Raw genomic sequence first — 20,398 nt, 5'->3', positions numbered from 1 at the left:
ACTGACTTAACTGGTTTTCCTCAAAGATCAGCTCAAATCTCATCTCCAAGAAGTTATTTCCAATCTCCCCCACTCTCCACCGCTATTAGTATCTTCTGAGAATAACTCCAATTTTCACTGTCTGTAACTTGTGTGTGTATATGTTTTTATATATACCTACATATATTTATATACATGTATATAAATATATGTGTGTATATATATATGTATGTTACATATATATTATATATAGTTGCTCACATGCGGTTTCCATTTGAATATCTTTCTTGAGGTTGTTGTTTAGTAGTTTTAATTGTGTTTGATGCTTTGTGACCCCATTTGGAATTTTCTTGGCAAAGATACTGGAGTGGTTTGTCATTTCTTTCTCCCATTTATTTTACAGATGAGGAAACTGAGGCAAACAGAATTAAGTGACTTGCTCAGGGTCACACACTAGTAAATGTGCCAGACTTGAACTCAGGTTTTCCTGACTCGCAGGCCTGGGCCTCTATCCACTGTGCCACCTAGGTGCCTGTTTCTTGAAGACAGGAACAATATGGTTTTTGGTCAGTCATCAAGTATTTATTTAGGAACTACTACGCAATCTAAAATCATGGTTTTCCCCATTTCATTAGGATTCCTGTCATTTAAAGCTTTATTTTTTTTCTTATTTTGAATTTGTTATTTATTTTAAACATTCTTTTCTCTTTAACTTTTGAGTTTCAAATTCTTCCCTCCCTCCAAGCCCTTCCCCCACCCACTGAGAAGGCAAGCAATATATTAATTATACATGTGAAATCATGTAAGAATATTTCCATATTAGCCATATTTTTTTTAAAACAAAGTCCTTTTTATAAAAGTTCCCATAAAAAGTTCGTGAACACACTTTTTGCATATTTTCTTTTCTTAAGGTATGGCCTATATCCATACTAGTCTTAAGACCAATTATATTTTAATCAATTGCCCATTGAACAGTTCTGAACACTACTTCTTTTGTACACCCTGAGAAGAGTTTGTGTGATACCTCCAATGGTCCAATCAGGAAACTACACCAAGCAGATGCCAAATAATGATGCCTCTTTAATCCACAAAGGTTCCTGTAAGTTATCTTGGATATTAGATTCAGTGATCTGAAAGACTGGTAGCTCCTACAAACTTTACCTGGACGTAGTGCTGTTTTTCTCTGCTGCGCCGTTCTGCTGAGCACTGTTGTAAACAGCTCTGTTACAGCCTTCCCGGTTCCTACCTATTTCAATAGCAAAAAATTGTATCCTGGTCGCAAAGATAGCGTTTTCTTCACTATACCCCTGAGTACAGTCCAGCCGCAGCAGCGTACCATAGATGAAATCTTCAACAATACCATTGAACTTCATGCAAAATGGTCTCCACTTTTCTTTAGCTGGTTCTCATTTGAGCTCTTCTGGGTCCAACACATCTATCTTGAGCTTCCCAAAGTTCTCCAGATCTGGTCATCCACCTTAGTGAGTCTCAGGAATAGTAGGTCAACTGAAGAAATCAAATTGTGATAAACCTCAGCGTACTGCATAGCCTTTATGGCCCAAACCATCTCAATGTTAGGGGACTTGCCGTAGGCCTCAGGCAGCAGGGAGAGAGCATGAGAGGCTGACAGCAGCTCCCCAGGGCCCAGTGCATCCAGGCAGCTCCCCGCACTCCCTGCCACCATCACTCCTCCCCACTGCCATCTATATTTTGAAAAAAACCAAGAACTACAAAGTGAGAAAATTATACTTCAGTTTGCAGAGCTCCTCAGTTCTCTCTCTGGACATGGATAGCATTTTTCATCATGAGTCCTTTGGAATTGTCTTGGATCATTATATTGATCACAGTAGCCAAGTCATTCACAGCTGACTGATCTTCATTAGAACTTTGCTGTTACTATGCACAGTGATCTCCTGGTTCTTCTCATTTCACTTAGCATCAGTTCTTATAGGTCTTGTCATGTTTTTTTCTGAAACTACCTCCCTCACCATTTCCCACAACACTGTGGTACTCCATCATACTCATATATCACGCCTTGTTCGACCATTTCCCAGGTGATGAGCATCCCCTCCATTTCCAATTCTCTGCCACCACAAAAAGGCTGCTATAAATAATTCTGTATCTATAGGTTCTTTTCCTTTGATCTCTTTGAGATACAGACCTAGTAGCATTGTTGTTACATCAAAGCGTATATACATAGTTTTATTGCCCTTTAGGCCTAGTCAGGGACCATATTTTTGCCTTTATTTGCTTCCCCAGCATTTGGCAGAATGTTTAGCACACACTAAGCACCTAAATGCTTGTGGACTAATAAATAGCTATAATGTAAGGCGATATGCTATAACATTGAAGCACCCATGGTACAACTATAATTCAATTAAAAGAGCCATTAGTTTTGTCTGTCTTCATCAGGGAAGGCTTCATGGAAGAATAGTCATTTGAGCCGAGCCTTACACAGATTAGGATTTTTAAAAAATAGTCTTGGTGGGAAACAGGTAATTCTGGGTAGAAGCCAATGACAGGAGAGTACATTTTGAGAATCGGGATTAGTCCAGTTTAACTATAGTATATGTAAGGGGGCAAAAAGGGAGAAGACTGAAGAAAGCAAGAACCTTAAATATAAAGTGAAAAAATTTATACTTCAATGGGACCACTTAAAGTTTTTTAATTGTGAAATAAAATTTTAGAAAAATATTTTAGGGAGAGTTGTCATGATGTTATTAGCTTTGCCTCCTCAGGCAAGTCATTTAAATTTCTTGGTCCTCACTTTTCTTATCTATAAAATGAGGAGGCTGGAACAGATTAGTGGTTCTTAACTTGAGGTCCATAATCTTGTTTTACAAATATTTTAATAACGATTTCAAAATAATTGGTTTCCTTTGTAATCCTACACGTTTTATTTTATGAATTGAAAAATATTATTCTGCGAAGGACTATACAACCTTCGCCATTCTTCAAAAGGTGTCCATGATACACAAAAAGTGAACAATTCCTGGACTAGAGGGCCGCTATAGTGCCCTCCAGGTCCTTTTTTACCCTATCACATAGAGGCCAATTTGATTAAAGATACTTCAGCTTCCCAGTTCAGACACCTTTGTCTAATTCTCCCTTAATGTCCTGGTTAACTGTAGGCCAAGTCAAGTGTATTGATACAATCAGTTCCTACTTCAATGTGGCAATTCTCTATAGCCCTGACAGGAAGGAGACATACTGATGTAGCCTTCAGGACATTCTCTATGGTTCTAATCGTGCTCTCTTCTTCCAAGCACTCAGTTACGCTTTTTGTCTGAGATGAGTTCTTCTTTCCCCAACCAGAAGTGAAAGATGTGACCATGCTTCTCTATGTTTCCCAAAGGTAAGCCAGGTAGCACTTACAATAGTGTCTTCTTGCTTGCCACACCAGGCACACCTCATCAACTGCCTTCTCCTGGAATTACAGTTCCTTATAAATAATAGGCTGTTTGGCCCTTCTTAGTGCTTCCCCTTCCAACACTCTCTGGATATTCTCTTAAAGGGTTGCTTTAGAGGACTTTTATTATTGCCTTTTGTATTTTAGGGATGCTTCCAAAAGAATTCTCAGCTTTCTTCAAAATGACTCCTGCAAGATTTAAGTCCAATCCTACTTTCTGCAAGAAGCCTTGCTCAGTTTTCCTCACAATGTTAGAGGATTCCTTCTGAGATATATTTTCTCTCTCTCCTGTGAACATAGTTGTATGCATGTTGTTTGCTCCATTACAATGTGAGCTCCTTGAGTGAATGGGTTGTTTTTATTTTCACTGTATTTCCAGCACTTAGCACAGAGCTTGTCACATCATAAGGACTGGATAAATTCTTGTTGACTTGAGGGTAGTGACTCATTATTTGGGATTTTGATTATATTTTTCTAATTAGGATGTGGCCATATACACTGACAACTTCACTGAGAGAAATGGTGGAATCTTCTGGGTCCTGACTAGTCATACAATTCCCTAAGTCTTCTTAGTTGGAAATGAATCAGTTGCCCTGAACTATTATTGTGGGTTACCTCTTGGAGTCATCCCTTTGTGCTATGGATCAGTTGTAAAGTCAGATTTTCAAAAGTTTTTCTTTCTAGAGAGATCTTTAAAAATATGAGATCAAGAAAGTTAGAGGGAAAAGACTTTGTTCTCTAAAAAGGGGAAAGGAAGAATGCCTCTGAATTCATCCACTTCTCCCCACCCCTAACTGAATAACCATAAAAGGGGTAGTGGTGAAGGTGCTACAGAGTTACTTCCCATCTTGCCCTGCACGCCACCCCACACAGTCCAGTTTAAGCAAATCTTGCTCTACCCTCTTAGCCTAAAACTCCCAGCAGGCTTCAGCCAATGTGCTAATGCCATCAGCCACCACTTTACCCCAGCTATGATCCAGTCTTAGCTGGGCAAAAACAGCCCAGTTAGAATTTTCACCTGATACTGTTCATGGTGATTCCTACTTCCAACTTTCTTTTGTCTCTGTACTTTAAAAGTAAAATCAGTATGGGAAATTTCACCATGAGCAAAGAGAAAAAAATTCAGAGATTAATGAGTGGTGAGAGTAAATAGGACTCTAAGCCCAGAGAAGGTGCCTGTTCTTGGCTATCATGTTTTTATGTTTCCCATTTTACTTGGTCAAGCAAAGGCTTACAAATAAATGTTTGCAAATGGGGAAAGAAGAGTTCTCAGAATTAGTAGAGCCTGATTACAGCAAGAACACCTTCAGGTCCAGTCATCAAGCATTAATTGTCTACCATGTGCCAGGCACTGTGCTAAGAGCCAGGGACACAAAGAAAGGTAAAAATCAGTCCCTGTTGTTAAGGTGTTCGTAGTCTAAACTTCAAATATTTTCTTACAAACAACATGCAATTCATGAACATAAATGTGGAGGTTCCATGTGGTTCAAATAAATAAAAACATTCTAGTATGAATATATGAACTGCATGATATTAAAATTTGATATATATATATATATATATATATTACTGTTTCAATAATGCTTAATTAAGTTGCTACTCTCCATCATTATGTAAGTTTTAAACTCCTTAATCCTGGACCTTTACTTCTCTATTTCACTCTTGTAAGTCACCCACTACGCACTTTTAGGACAAACTTTCTTAAGAAAAGGTCAAATGTGTTTGAAGATGCTTTGATGTCAGATATTCCAAGAAATCTAAGCTGCTGGTGCCCCAGGCTGAATATCCCCATTTTCTGATTCTAGCCAATTGGTAGCTCATTAACACCCTCACATTGCTACAGATTGTATCACTTTCTATTTTTGAGGTTCTTCCTTTACGACTATAAAAGAACTGCCTAGATTGTAAGAAGTGTCCTTGGTTACTGAGGAACTTTGGACCCTATTTGTTTGCAATTGCTAGCTTTGCTAATATATGGATAATACTTGGAACTGTTGCCTCAGTTTCTATAATTCACAGATTTCTACCATGAAAACTGGTGCCACTTGTATTATTTGTATAGCATTTCAAAATGAAAGGACATGCAGTTTGAAAAGTTTTTTTTAGTTCCATAATGAATTAATTTTAAAAACTCAGCACAAAAGGCAGTAACTATGAGATGCATAAAATATTTTCTATTTAATTGGCATGTTTGAATACTTTCAGGAATTAACACTAATTATCCTTCTATTTTCAAAATATTAAATACTAAAAGAATACATTATTCTTGCATAAAATTTGCATTTAATGAAAATGTACTGTCTTTCTTCACTTTCACAAATGTATTATTTATGAGAATTCAGACTTGCAAAGTTATTCTTTAAGTGAATAAAAGCCCCTGCAATGCACCTTTACTTTAGCAGTAGGAGTTGTTGGCTTTTGAAAATATGATAGTTTGTAGCAGTTCCAATTCCCATTGAATAAAATTGCTATAATGAGGCAGCCATATAAAAAGATTTAGAAACCCAAAACAGGTTTTACAGAAGTGAAAATAAGATAAGGTAGGAAAATATTATATATTTTAATTCATAGTTTGGCAGTAAATACATTAAATTCTACAAACATTATTTCTATTATCTTAAGATATTGGGAAAATTAAGTTTTCACATATTTTGAAAAATTGAATTAATTATCAGAGAAGCACAATAAGGAAACCATCTTTTCATGATTGTATTTTGTGTCCAGATTTGCAAAGCATACCAATATTTGCCTTGAAACAACAAAGGGCATAAAATTTTCTGAGGGCTACTCATTTTATAGGGTAATTTTCTCAAATTCCACCTGTTGTTCATAGTTTTACACAAACCTAGTGTTTAATCTTCAAGTTAGAGGTTTGAAGTTGCATTTTGCAGTATTTCCATTCTGATTCTTTGTCAGGTTATTGTCTTTAGCAATTCAGGTCTAAAATATGTGGATATAACTCAGAGTACAGCAAAAAAAAAAAAAAAAAAAAAAACTACAAGGTATGGAGATTCATTTACAAAGCTTCCATCCAGTCCCTTTTACATTTGGATAATAGAATTTTCAATTAGAAAGAAATTTGGACATCATTTGGTATAATTTCCTCATTTTACAGAGAAGGAAACTGAAATCCACGTAAGTGACTTGCTCAAGGTAATAGGCAGTAGTAATCAAATCAAGCAATCAATAAGCATTTATTAAATGCTTACTATGTCCTATGTCCTGGGGACATAAATACAAGATTGAGACAGTCCCTGACATGAAGGAAATTATGTTCCACTTGGGGGCATTCCAGGATGAGTAAATACAAGATATAGTAAAAGAAAATACTAAGTGATGGAATAAATGACATGTGGAGGCATCAGAAAAGGGTACTGGAAAGAAATAATGCCTGAGCTGAAGCCTTGAAAGAAGTTAGTCGTTCAAGAAATGGAGACAAAGAAGGAGAATGTTCCAGGCAATGGGGAAGAGGGGAATTTCAGTCTGTGTTAAGGCAGAGAGGCAGGAGATAGAATGTCTTGTATTACTGAAGAAATGTCAAAAACGAAGGCTAAGAAAGGCCTTTGGTTCTGAAAATTAATGGGTACAGGGAGATCACTGGAAATGATGGGGAAAAAATCAGACTGCATAATTCTCAAAAAGGTCCTCAAGAGCATATCATCAAACCATAGGCCTACTTTCTCATATCTATAAAATCTTTATGAGAATGATGTACAAACATGTCCAGTGGATCTTTTGATGAAAATTTGAAAATGTAACCAGCAGGCTTTTTTGAAATAATATTTCTTACAGCAGGCTACATCTAATAGTCATACAATTAATGTGTAAGGAAAATAAATAAATAATATATGCTGCAATGTCTAATTCTTGTTCCAAAACAAAATGAAGCTCACATTTTACTTGGCATGGAAAAGAAAAGTTTTAAAAGCTCTTCTCCATCATAACTCTTATGCATATGTTGAACTGATACCAAACTCCTTGACAGGTGCTACTACAAAGATAATTTTGTTTAACAATGTACTGATTACCAGCATCAAGGCATAAAATAGAAAGACACAGGCTTCCCAAAGGTCCTTGTCATTAATCATAGAAGTCCTTAACAGAATTTCAACTTTGAAGGGATACTCTATAGGTGATGAGGAGCTCCAGTTACTCATTTGCAGAAGGCACTGCCCTGACAGCCTCCAGACCAAAATATTATAAAAGGCTTTCTCAATGATATCAGTGGCCATTCAAATGATATTAAGGATAAAAATCTACACAGTGGAAAATCAAGAAAAATGCCTTTTGTCCAGCCTATGACATGTTATGGAATAAGCAGTTCTTTAAGACAGCCATCCATTTATTGAACAGGCACTGATGTTGCATATGACCTGGGACCAGAACTGAACAGAAAAAAAGAGTGCGCTGGTTACTACTCAGTGTTTTTAGCAATGGCAAGGTGCAGACACAATGACCCACATTTTTAAGATCAATATTCTATTGATGATGGTATATGGCTGTTAATCATGGACAGTTAAAATCTCTGAAGAATCAAAATTGTGATTTAAGTACAGGGCAGTAGAAAGGGATATGGGAGGGACAAGTAGGCTGCAGAATACCCTTAATGATAATTTAAGTAAAAGAAGTGGCCAAGGGGATATTATTCAGGAAATGTAAAAATAGAGGTCAGCAAATGAAAAACCTAAATTCTTCCCTGGTACCCAAGAAATATTAAAGAAACCAGAGAACGGCACTCACACCAAACTGGGTAAATCTATCTTTGGAGGATTTATGGGATAAGAATGACAAAAATTATGCAGCATGGGTATAAACTGATGGGTTGTGATATGCCTGTTTGATGGGGAATGGAATAAAAAAGGAATAATCATTTATATACTCCCTACTATGTGCCAGGTACTGTGCAAAGCACTTTTACAAATATTATATTTTATGGTTCTTATAACATCCCTATGAAGTAGGTACTAAGCCCTTCCTTTCTTTTATATTTTGAGTGGGATAGAAATAGTCACACAGGATGAGTAAGCATGGATAAATTAATATAATAATGTAATGACACATTCAACATAGATACCACAGTTATAAGGAGTGAATTTTTAATTGGGACTTAAAGGAAGATAGGAGGGTCAGTAGGCAGAGAGGAGGAGAAAATATTCAAGGTAGATACCAAAGTTATAGGAAGTGAAATTTTAATTGGGACTTTAAAGGAAGTTAGGGAGATCGGTAGGCAGAGAGGAGGAAGAGGGAGAGCATTCAAGATATGGGCGGCTGCCAGAGAGAACATCCAGAGCCGAGAGATGGAGTGTCTTGTCTGTGCAACAGCCAGGAGGCCAGTGTCACTGGATTAAAGAGTACATGGTGGAGAGTAAGGTATAAGAAGATCGGAAAGTTAAGTAGGGGCCAGATTATGAAGGCTCTGAATGCCAAGCAGAGGATTTTGTATTTGATCTTCAAAGCAAGAGGAAGACATTGTAATTTACTGATTGGGGATGACATAGGTAGAGAGGTGAAGAATAAATTTTAGAGAGCTTCATATATTAAACTTAGGAACAGTATTTGTATGCAAGGACTTACAGTTTAATGAGGGAGACAGCATGTAACCTATGTACAAATAAAATCTCTATCTAGTCTACATATACACATATGCATATGATTTTATATATACAGTCTGTGTATGTGTATATGTATAATTTGGAATAATTAACAGAAGGAAGGTCTGCTATGTTTGCTTTCCACTGCATGCCATGCACCCTCTTGAGCTACTTTTAGTTTGCTTGACTTGCTCCCACCTGGGTAACATTCCATGCTCCTTTAACTCCTGAGTTTTCCAACGCTCTGCGACAACTCCATATAAAGACCAACTCCTGTGGACAATAATAACCTACCTGAACTAACTCCTCAAAGATTAATTGAGGACAAAGAGCTTGGGGTGGGGGTTGGGGGGAAGTAAAGGAGTCTAGATGGCAGATTAGAGGAAACAGCTGAACTCTGTCAACATTCCCCTCAAAACCACTTTAAAATAATTGCTCAAATCAAATTTTGGAGCATCAGAGAAAACAAAAGCTTAGTTTGAGACATTTTTCTCCAGCCTAAGAATACTTAGTCAAGAAACAGGCTGGAAAAATGAGCAAACAACAAAAAAAGTATTGACCATAAAATGCCACTATCATGGCAGAGAAGACCAAGAACAAACTCAGAAGAAGACAACAATGTGAAAATACCTACTACCAAAGCCTCAAAGAAAAATGCTAATTGGAAATAAACCCAACAAGAATTTCTGTAAGTGTTAAAGAAAGAGATCGGAATGGCAGAGGAAAATTTGGGAAAATAAATGACAGCGATGCAAGAAAATTATGAAAAGAGAATTAACAGCTTGGTAAAACATGCACAAAAACTACTGAAGAAAATAACAACTTAAAAGACAGAACTGTCCTAATGGTAAAAAAAAGGCACAAAAAATCACTGATAAAAAGAACTCCTTAAAAAGCAGCATAGGCCAAATGGTAAAAGTTACAAAATCTCCCTGAGGAAAATAATTTCTTAAAACTAGAATTGGGCAAGTGGAAGCTCTATGAGACATCAAGAAACAGTAAAACAAATAAACAGTAAAACAAAAAATGAGAAAAAAGAAGAGGAAATGTGAAATATCTTACTGGAAAAATAACTGACCTGGAAAATAGATCCAGGAGAGCTAATTTAAGAATTCATGAAAGACATGATCAAAGAAAGAGCCTAGATATCACATTCCAAGAAATTATCAAGGAAACTTGCCCGATATCTTAGATCGAACATTGTTGGATAAAAGGTAGCATAGACTATGAAGTAATAACAAAATGTTTTGCAACAAGTTTCTCTGAAAAAAAAACTTTATTTCTTAAATGCATCCTGAGTATTGGAATGAGTTAAATTTATAAAAATAAGAGCCAATCTGCAACTGATAAATGGTCAAAGGATATAAACAGACAATTTTCAGAAGAAGGAATCATAGCTATTTATAGTCCTATAAAAATTCTCTAAATCACTATTGATTACAGAAAGACAAATTAAAACAGCTCTGTGGTACCACCTCATAACTATCATAAATGACAAATGCTGGAAGGAACAAGAGGAAAAATAATTACGCTAATGAACTGCTTGTGAAGTAGTGAACTGGTCCAACCATTCTGGAGAACAATTAGGAACTAAGCTCAAAGGGCTATAAAACCATGCGTATCCTTTGACTCAGCAATACTACTACTAGATCTGTATCCCAAAGAGGTAAAAGAAAAAGGAAAATGACCTTTATTTACATAAATAAATATTTAGAGCAGTTTTTTGTGGTGGCAAAGAACTGGAAATTGAGGGGCTGCTCATCACTTGGGGAATGGCTGAACAAGCTGTGGTATATGATTGTTATAGACTACTACTGTGCTGCGGGAAATGATGAAGGAGATAGTTTCAAAAAAAACATGGCAACACTATACGACCTTATACAAAGTAAGGTGAGAAGAACCAGGAGATTATTGTGCACAGTAACAGTAATGATGATCAACTGTGAAAGATATGGCTATTCCGATCAATACAATGATCCAAGACAATTCCAAAGGATTCATGATGAAAAAATGCTGTCTACCTTCAGAGAAAGAACTGATGAACTCTGAGTGCAAACTAAAGTACAATTTTTTCACTTTATTTATTTTTCTTACTTTTTTTTTGAAATATAGCTGCTATGGAAATGTTTTTCATGATTTCATGTGTATAATTAATATCATATTACTTGCCTTCTCTGTGGGTGGGGGGAGAGGTTGGAGGAAGGGAGAGAATTTGGAAGGCAAAATTTAGAAAGGAACATTAAAAATAAATAATAAAATTCAAAAAATATTTTTAAAAAGATTGCAGAGTTAGTTCTGGTAGGTTGTAATTGTTGGAGATACATATGCAATACATATAGGTATATGTGTGTATACACACATACACACACATATAATCTCTGACTCCATTATATCTATCCCATCCCAGTGACTCTGTACTCTCAAGGGCCACTGTTCAAACCTTTCTGTAGGACTGACTGCTTCCTTATTTCCATCCCCTTCAACCCTTCTGCTCCTAAGCTCCAGCTATAAATCTATCCAACCCTTCATTTGTACTCTCTGGAATACCTACAATTCCATACGTAGTAAAAGAGATTTCATTTGGAGACCTTACCTTTCCTACTACCTTTATCTTCTTACACTCTTGGAGACCTGGCTCCCTCCTGATGACACACGTTCCCTGCCTAACCTTTCCAACACTTGTTTCATTTTCACACAAAACCCTGTTTCACTGGTCATGGTGAAAGAGCTGGACAATGCCAATGCCATTTACTCCCACCATTTACTCAGTAAGTTCTCCTCCTTTGAAGTTTATTTAATCCATATTTATCACATCATCAAGATTCTTATATCTATTATCTATGGGCCTCCAAGATACTCTTCTTTCCTCAAAACTGACTGTCTTTCCTCTGCAAATCCACCCTCATACTAGGGGACTTCAACATACCTACTGATACTCCCAAACACCATAACTTCCTCAACTTGTTCATTTCCCATGACTTACTTTCTATCCTGTCACAGCGACACACAGGATAAAGTCCTGCCCTTGACCTTGCCACCACTCACATACCTTCTTCCTGCATCCATGCTCACGGACTCTAGAATGTATCTGTTTGCAGTCTTTTGGCATTCCACCTTTCCTTCTGCCATGCAACTTCAAACATGTTCTTCACCCTTACCATAACTTCCAATCTCTTCTCCTCTCATGCTTTCCCAGGTCATTACTCCTTCAAGGCTATACAATCTTCCCTACCTTATCTTAATCCCTTGCTGAACAAGTAAAACTTTATATTGTACTCCTCTTGAGTCCTTTGTTCCTTTATCCTATCAAATCAACTGTACCCTTACTCATATCTCAACTGTTCTTATTTGTTGGTTGTTGGTTGTTGTCCTTCCTTCTCAAAGAGGACCAAAATGACATCACTATGCTATAGTCAAGTTTCAGTGTGTCAGGTTGTGGCTGATCAGACCAATATGAGCTCAGAATGCTCTATCGTAGATGGGGCACAAATAGTCCATGTGAACATTTGGGGTGGATTCTCTAAACCTATGCATCCTGTGTTTCCTTTGAGCTATGTCAATTCTGCTTTGCTTATAGAGCATATCATCTCTGATGTGGGTGCACCATATAAAGCAGTCCTGTGGCAGTGACTTCCATGTCACACAATCAATACCTAAGTTCTTAAGAAACACCTTGAGAGTATCCTTGTGTCGCTTCTTCTGACCACCATGTGAATACTTGCCCTGTGTGAATTCTCCATAAAATAGTCTTTTTGGCAAGTGTATGTTTTGCATTCAAACAATGTGGCCAGCCCATCAGAGGTATGCTCTTTGAAGCAGAGTTTGAATGCTTTACAATTTAGTTCGAGAAAGTACCTCAGTGTCTGGTATCATCATATCTTGCCAAGGGATTTTCAAAATCTTTCTGAGACAATTCAAATGAAAGTGATTCAGTTTCCTGGCATGGCGCTGGTATACTGTCCAGGTTTCACAGGCATACAACAATCAGGTCAGCACAATGGCTCTGTAGACATTCAGTCTGGCAGCCAGTCTAATACCTCTTTTCTCCCACATTTTCCTTTAGAGCCACCCAAACACTGAGCTAGCTCTGACAATGTATACATCAACCTCATTATCAATGTGTACATCCCTGGAAAGTATGTTACAAAGGTAAGTGAACTTATCCACAGCATTCAGAACTTCTCCATTTGCTATAACCAATGGTTCCACCTATGGAAGGTGTGGTGGTGGCTGATGGAGCATCTATGTTTTCTTTTTGTTAATTGTTAGGTCAAAATTTACACAAGAAGCAGAGAAATGATACTTTGCTGTATCTCAGCTTCAGAGGCTGCATTGAGTGCACAATCATCTGCAAACAGAAAATCATGCACCATCACTCTCTCTACTTTGGTCTTGTCTTATAACCTTTTCAAGTTGAAGAATATACCATCAGAGCAGTAGCTGACCTGATACTGTGTTGAAGATCTTTCCCACCCACTGACGGGCCATGTGACCTGCTTAAGTCAAAGGAAGCCTAAGTCACATGTGGTGAGCGGAGCTTCCTGACAGGAAAAGGAAGTTATGTCACAGGAAATGTTGAGAGAGAGGGAGGTAGGGAGGGAGAGAGGTAGGTATGGGGAGAGAGAGAGAGAGAGAGAGAGAGAGAGAGAGAGAGAGAGAGAGAGAGAGAGAGAATACAGAAGAAAATAACACCTTAAAAATTGACTAACCCAAATGGCAAAAGGGATCCAAAAATGGCAAAAGGGATCCAAGGAGGAGAAGAATGTCTTAAAAAATAGAATTGGCCAAATGGAAAAGGAGGTCCAAAAGCTCGTTGAAGAAAATAATTCCTTAAAAATTAAAATGGAGCAAATGGAAGGTAATGATTTTGTGAGAAATCAACAAATTATAAAACAAAACCAAAAGAATGAAAAAAATAGAAGACAATGTGAAATATTTCACTGGAAAAACCACTGACCTGGAAAATAGATCCATGAGAAATAATTTAAAAATTTTTGGACTACCTGGAAGCCATTATCCAAAAAAGAACCTACACATCATCTTTCCAGAAACTATCAAGGAAAACTGCCCTCATATTCTAGAATGAGAGGGGGAAATAGAAATTGAAAGAATCCACTGACTGCTTCCTGAAAGAGATTCCAAAAGGAAAACTTCCAGGAATATTGTAGCCAAATTCCAGAGTTCCCAGGTCAAGGAGAAAATATTGCAAGCAGACAGAAAGAAACAATTCAAGTATTGTGGAAACACAATCAGGATAACATAAGAGTTAACAGCTTCTACATTAAGTGATGTGAGGGCTTGGAATATGATATTCCGGAGGTCAAAGGAGCTAGGATTAAAACCAAGAATCACCTACCCAGCAAAACTGAGTATAATCCTTCAGGGGGAAAATGGATATTCAATGAAACAGAGGAATTTTAAGCATTCTTGATGAAAAGACCAGAGCTGAATAGAAAATTTCAATTTGAAATATAAGACTCAAGAGAATCATGAAAAGGTAAACAGGAAAGAGAAATCATAAGGGACTTATTAAAATTGAACTGTTTACATTCCTATATGAAAGATGACATTTGTAACTCATGAGACCTTTCTCAGTATTAGGGTTGTTGGAGAGAATATGTGTGTGTATGTATACACATATGTATGTATGTATGTATATATATATATATGTGTGTGTGTGTGTGTGTGTGTGTGTGTGTGTATCTATATCTATCTATCTATCTATATATATATATATAGAGAGAGAGAGAGACAGACAGACAGACAGAAACAGACACAGACAGAGAGAGAGGGGAGGGTGGGGGGTGGGACAGGGTACAGGGTGAGTTGAATATGAAGGGATAATATCTAAAAAATAAAATTAAGGGGTGATAGAAAAATGTACTGGGAGGAGAAAGGGAGAGGTAGAATGGGGTAAATTATTTCACATAAAAGAAGTAAGAAAAAGCTTTTACAAGGGAGGGGAAGAGGGGGAGGTGAGGGGATGAGTGAACCTTACTCTCATTGGTTTTGGCTTAAGGAAGAAATAACATACACACTCAGTTGGGTAGGAAAATCTATCTTACCCTACAGAGAATTAGGGGGGAAGGGGATGAGAGGGGTGGATGACAGAAGGGAGGGCAAATGGGGGGAAGGGTTAATCAGAAGCAAACACTTTTGAGGTGGAACAGGGTCAAAGGAGAGAATAGAATTAATGGGGGGTGGAATAGGATGGAGCGAAATATAGTTAGTCTTTTACAATGTGACTATTATGGAAGTGTTTTGCATGACTACACAGTACAACCTAAAAAAATGATTCTGTTTGTATTCAGAAAAAGAAATGACACGTGTATGTGTGTGTATGTATACATGTTATGTACATATGTATGTACATACATATCCACACATATATGTATATATCCACAGTGCAGATTTATGTCTAATGGTAGCCGTACAAAAGTTGGCGGGGGGGGGGGCAGGAGGAAAAAAAAAGAAAATTACATGAAAAGTTTGCTGTATATTTGAAAGGAATAACAAGTTGTATAAAATGGACCTGCAATTTCAGATGCAATCTTTTGTTTTTCTATTCCACTTTGTTATGGAAATGCTTGTTTTATTTCTTAAGTTCAGAATAAAATAAGTTTTTAAAAAGAAATTAGAGATGAAACAACAAATCTAAATAAGTATTTCTTAAGGTTTTTCCATGCATCATTTTCCCAATTTAAACAAAACACTCAAAATAGCATCGATTTTTTTTCTCATTTTCCTCATTTTATCATATAATATTACATTAAAAGTATAATTAGAATGCATGTTTACTTGTAGAAAAGTTTTGATTTTTGCCTCAACTGCCTTACAATCCACTTGATAAATGATCACATTCTAGGAAAACTTCTGCCCGAAAAAGTAATTGCTCACATTTACTTGAATGTTCTTCAGTGACCAATCTATAAAGTCCCTCTGAAATAACGCCTATGTAAATCACCAAGATTTTTAATATATAAATGATAATAAAAATGGAACTAAATTGAGAAATTACTTTCTTTTGAACTTACACAGAAATTCTGCCAGCTAAGATGCTTTCACTGGGGATGGGGCAGGCATTAGAGACTAAATAACTGCTATATATACTATAATCTTCTTACTGATGTGAATTCAATTCACACCTATAACATTATAAGAATGCAGCTATGTGGAGTTTTAAAAATTTTAATAACCTTCCAATTACCGATAGGGGAATTAAGCAAATAGAGACTCTAATTACTTAAGATTTATCTGAACATTATTAATTACACTAATAGTGACTCAGTACCAAACCTTCCGAAAACCATTAAGCAGCATTGTGAAAATGGTCCGTAACATTATCAAAGCTGATTAATATGAACAATGAGCAAATCTGATAGCTCCTATAACAACTGGAGTTCTTTTAAACAAGATAAAAGAGCTACTTTTAAGAAGGATAACTTTTTGAGAGCCAAAGAATATTTTCAAAGTTTCTAATTTACTCCACAGTGCCCAATTATTCTGGAGTTTTGTGTTGCTATTTCAGGACACAGATTATAAAGAAAATCTTTACAGTCATCTCTCCATTATCTCTACTAGGAATCTTCAGTCTCCATGAGCTCTCATTTCCTTCACTTCCCTCACACATTCTTGTTAACCTCAGAGTTCTTGGTTTCATTTTTGTCTATAAACTCTTAAGATTGTTTGTAGACATGAGAAATGTTTCTCATTTGATTTCATTTTTTATTCTATTTGTCAACTAATATTGTGTTTGCCTTCTTAGTAATCTCACAGTGTGATCTTTCTTGATCTTCCAAGTGAAGGCAGCATGGTTTAGTGGATAGAGGACTGGCCAGAAAGCCAGTCAAATTTGGATTCAATATACGCACAGGGCTATAAAACTGCGCAGCCTTTGGTTGAGCAATACCACTACTAGGGCTGTACCCCAAAGAGATTAAAGAAAAGGGAAAAAAGGACCTATTTATACAAAAATATTAACAGTAGCTCTTTTGTAGTGGAAATGGGGTGCCTATCAACTGTGGAATACTAAAGTTGGGCCCAAGAAATAATTTCACAAGTATTACATTTTATGAATTATCATTGTTCTTCACATATTCTAGCATTTATATTCTCACAATAAAGCTAAGCTGAAGAACAAATGATCCAACCATAAAAATACCAACAGAAAAGGAACTGCTTGATATGAAAACACAAGATTCTCTGAATAACTATGATTTTTTTTTGTAAAGAATCCCAATAAAACACAACATTTCACTTTCCAGGTATTCATACAGGGAAGGGGTATATAAGACAGTTGATCAAATATAACTGTCTTGCTCAAACTAAAGTAGTAAAACAATTAAAAATATTACATAACTTTAAAATGTCTCACTTGAATTTTGTGAAAAACATAGATTCGTCAAAAAGGATGGGAATGTAGAAAGTAACCACAATCAGATAATACGACACGTAGATGGACCAGGGGAAGAGTAGCATACTACCTGAGGGTACAGAGTTAAAGTGACGAAAATGACCAGTTTTGCAATAGAGCCACAGAAAAGGCAAAGTATCACAAAGTATAAAGAGAAAGAAGTCAACAGGAGGCAGCAGAGGAGAGAGAAGACAGAAGCAGAAAAGACCATAAATGATAAGAGAACACCAAAGAGAGCAGGTGAAGAGAGCACATCCTAAGAGTCATTCTTAATTCTGATGTATTCTTGGATTGTATCCTGGCAATTTTCACTTTAGAAGAAAAAAAAATCCCTGAACCAAAAATACCACTGTTAAGTTTTGTGCTGAATGCTGAAAAGGAATCCACTAAACGGAGGAAAAGAGACCAATTAGAGAAAAATTCACTCAAGTAAATTAGTCTTTTATTACTCCTTACATTTTCATTGGAAATTGTAAAAAAGGAATTACATTCAATCTTTTTATTGCAGTGAAAAGACACTGAAAAAAATGTTGCTTTTTCAAGCATAGAAAGCAAGGAAAACATGCTAGGCTGAAAGAACTTGTATTTCAAGGCTACAAAAGTGCTTAGTGCGGATAATGTTACTTTTTGCATTAGGAGAAAAATCTCTGTAGACTTGACCTTCACCTCACTTCTTTTTTCTCTAATGGGTATTCTTGCCACCCCCACTCCCTTCCCTTTAAGGAGATAGGCTACTATTTTTTTTCTTTAAAAGATGCTAAAATGATTAGCATTCCTTCAAGAATGAATGAATACTATTGGTCTCTGAAATACACAATTTTGTGCATGTGATTAATATTGAAACTTAAACCATTATATTCTAAGTGCACTGACTCTCCAGCATTTTCTTCAAGGAAGAACCAAGGGAAAACACTAGGGCACAACCATGTTGCAAAATAAAACAGTAAGTGTTTCTCTTTTGGGCAGGAACCCTGAGGGTCTTCCCCTCCCAGTTTGATTTTTTTTTAAGCTTTGATTAAAGAGGCCATCCCTTGATTAACTTCTTAAAGATGCCTGTTCACGGGGGCGGAGCAAAGATGGCGGCTGGTAAGCACGGACTAGAGTGAGCTCCGTACCCGAGTCCCTCCAAAAACCTATAAAAATGGCTCTGAACCAATTCTAGAACGGCAGAACCCACAGAACAGCAGAGGGAAGCAGGGCTCCAGCCCAGGACAGCCCGCATAGTCTCTGGGTGAGCTCTATTCCACACGGAGCTGGGAGCTGGGAATGGAGTGGAGCAGAGCCCAGCCTGAGCAGCGTGGACGATCCAGTCCAGAAGCCGGGCGGAGGGGGCCCTAGCGCCCTGAATACGTGAGCAGTTACCAGACCCCTCGACCCACAAACACCAAAGACTGCGGAGAAGGTTAGTGGGAAAAGCTGCGGGAGTGGAAGGAGTTCGCGGTTCGGCTTCCAGCCCCGGGGGCAGCGGAGGTGGGGCAGCTACAGCTGTTGTTACTTCCGGCTCCAGGCCCACCTGGTGGGGGGAATTAAGAGGCGGATCACAGCAGGGGTGCACAGCCTGCCGAAGATCTGAGCCCAGTCTGGACTGGGGGTCCTTGGGGAAGGAGGAGTGCGGCTCTGACAGAGCTGGCACCTCCCCCCCAAACGTAGAACATAGAACTCTGTAATCTACAAGCAGTCATACCCCACTGAAAAACTCAAGGGTCAAGTTAGTTGGTTGGGAATATGGCCAGGACGCGAAAACGCGCCCAGATTCAGTCTCAGACTTTGGATTCTTTCTTTGGTGACAAAGAAGACCAAAACATACAGCCTAAAGAAGACAGCAAAGTCATAGAGCCTACAACCAAAGCCTCCAAGAAAAACATGAACTGGCCCCAGACCATAGAAGAACTCAAAAAGGATTTGGAAAAGCAAATTAGAGAAGTAGAGGAAAAATTGGGAAGAGAAATAAGAAGGATGCGAGAAAACCATGAAAACAAGTCAATGACTTGCTAAAGGAGACCCAAAAAAATACTGAAAAATACACTGAAGAAAACAACACCTTACAAAATAGACTAACTCAAATGGCAAAAGAGCTCCAAAAAGCCAATGAGGAGAAGAATTCCTTGAAAGGCAGAATTAGCCAAATGGAAAAGGAGGTCCAAAAGACCACTGAAGAAAATACTACTTTAAAAATTAGATTGGAGCAAGTGGAAGCTAGTGACTTTATGAGAAATCAGGATATTATAAACAGAACCAGAGGAATGAAAAAATGGAAGACAATGTGAAATATCTCCTTGGAAAAACCACTGACCTGGAAAATAGATCCAGGAGAGATAATTTAAAAATTATTGGACTACCTGAAAGCCATGATCAAAAAAAGAGCCTAGATACCATCTTTCAGGAAATTATCAAGGAGAACTGCCCTGATATTCTAGAGCCACAGGGCAAAATAGAAATTGAAAGAATCCATCGATCGCCTCCGCAAATAGATCCCAAAAAGAAATCTCCTAGGAATATTGTTGCCAAATTCCAGAGCTCCCAGATCAAGGAGAAAATACTGCAAGCAGCCAGAAAGAAACAATTTGAATATTGTGGAAACCCAATCAGAATAACCCAAGATCTGGCAGCTTCTACATTAAGAGATCGAAGGGCTTGGAATGCGATATTCCAGAGGTCAATGGAGCTAGGATTAAAACCTAGAATCACCTACCCAGCAAAACTAAGTATCATGTTCCAAGGCAAAATATGGATTTTCAATAAAATGGAGGACTTTCAAGCTTTCTCAGTGAAAAGACCAGAACTGAATAGAAAATTTGACTTTCAAACACAAGAATCAAGAGAAGCATGAAAAGGTAATCAAGAAACGGAAATTGCAAGGGACTTACTAAAGTTGAACTGTTTTGTTTACATTCCTTCATGGAAAGATGATGAGTATGATTCATGAGACCTCAGTATTAGGGTAGTTGAAGGGAATATGCATATATATATATGCATATATATATGTTTATGTATATATATAAGTGA

General features: G+C 37.3%; 1 protein-coding gene and 1 pseudogene across 6 annotated transcripts in view; both read right to left on the bottom strand.

Moving 5' to 3' along the window:
* The window catches only part of CADPS2 (calcium dependent secretion activator 2), a 730,659-nt gene that overhangs the window by 361,760 nt on the left and 348,501 nt on the right, over nucleotides 1–20,398 (bottom strand). The gene's annotated exons all lie outside the window — the stretch shown is intronic.
* LOC118850112 lies at nucleotides 1,137–1,663 on the bottom strand (annotated as a pseudogene).

The sequence above is a fragment of the Trichosurus vulpecula genome, chromosome 5, assembly GCF_011100635.1.
Source record: "Trichosurus vulpecula isolate mTriVul1 chromosome 5, mTriVul1.pri, whole genome shotgun sequence".
NCBI classification, from domain to species: Eukaryota; Metazoa; Chordata; class Mammalia; order Diprotodontia; family Phalangeridae; genus Trichosurus; species Trichosurus vulpecula.
The sequence above is the reverse complement of the archived record's forward strand: the minus strand, read 5'-3'. Positions and strand labels throughout refer to the sequence as shown.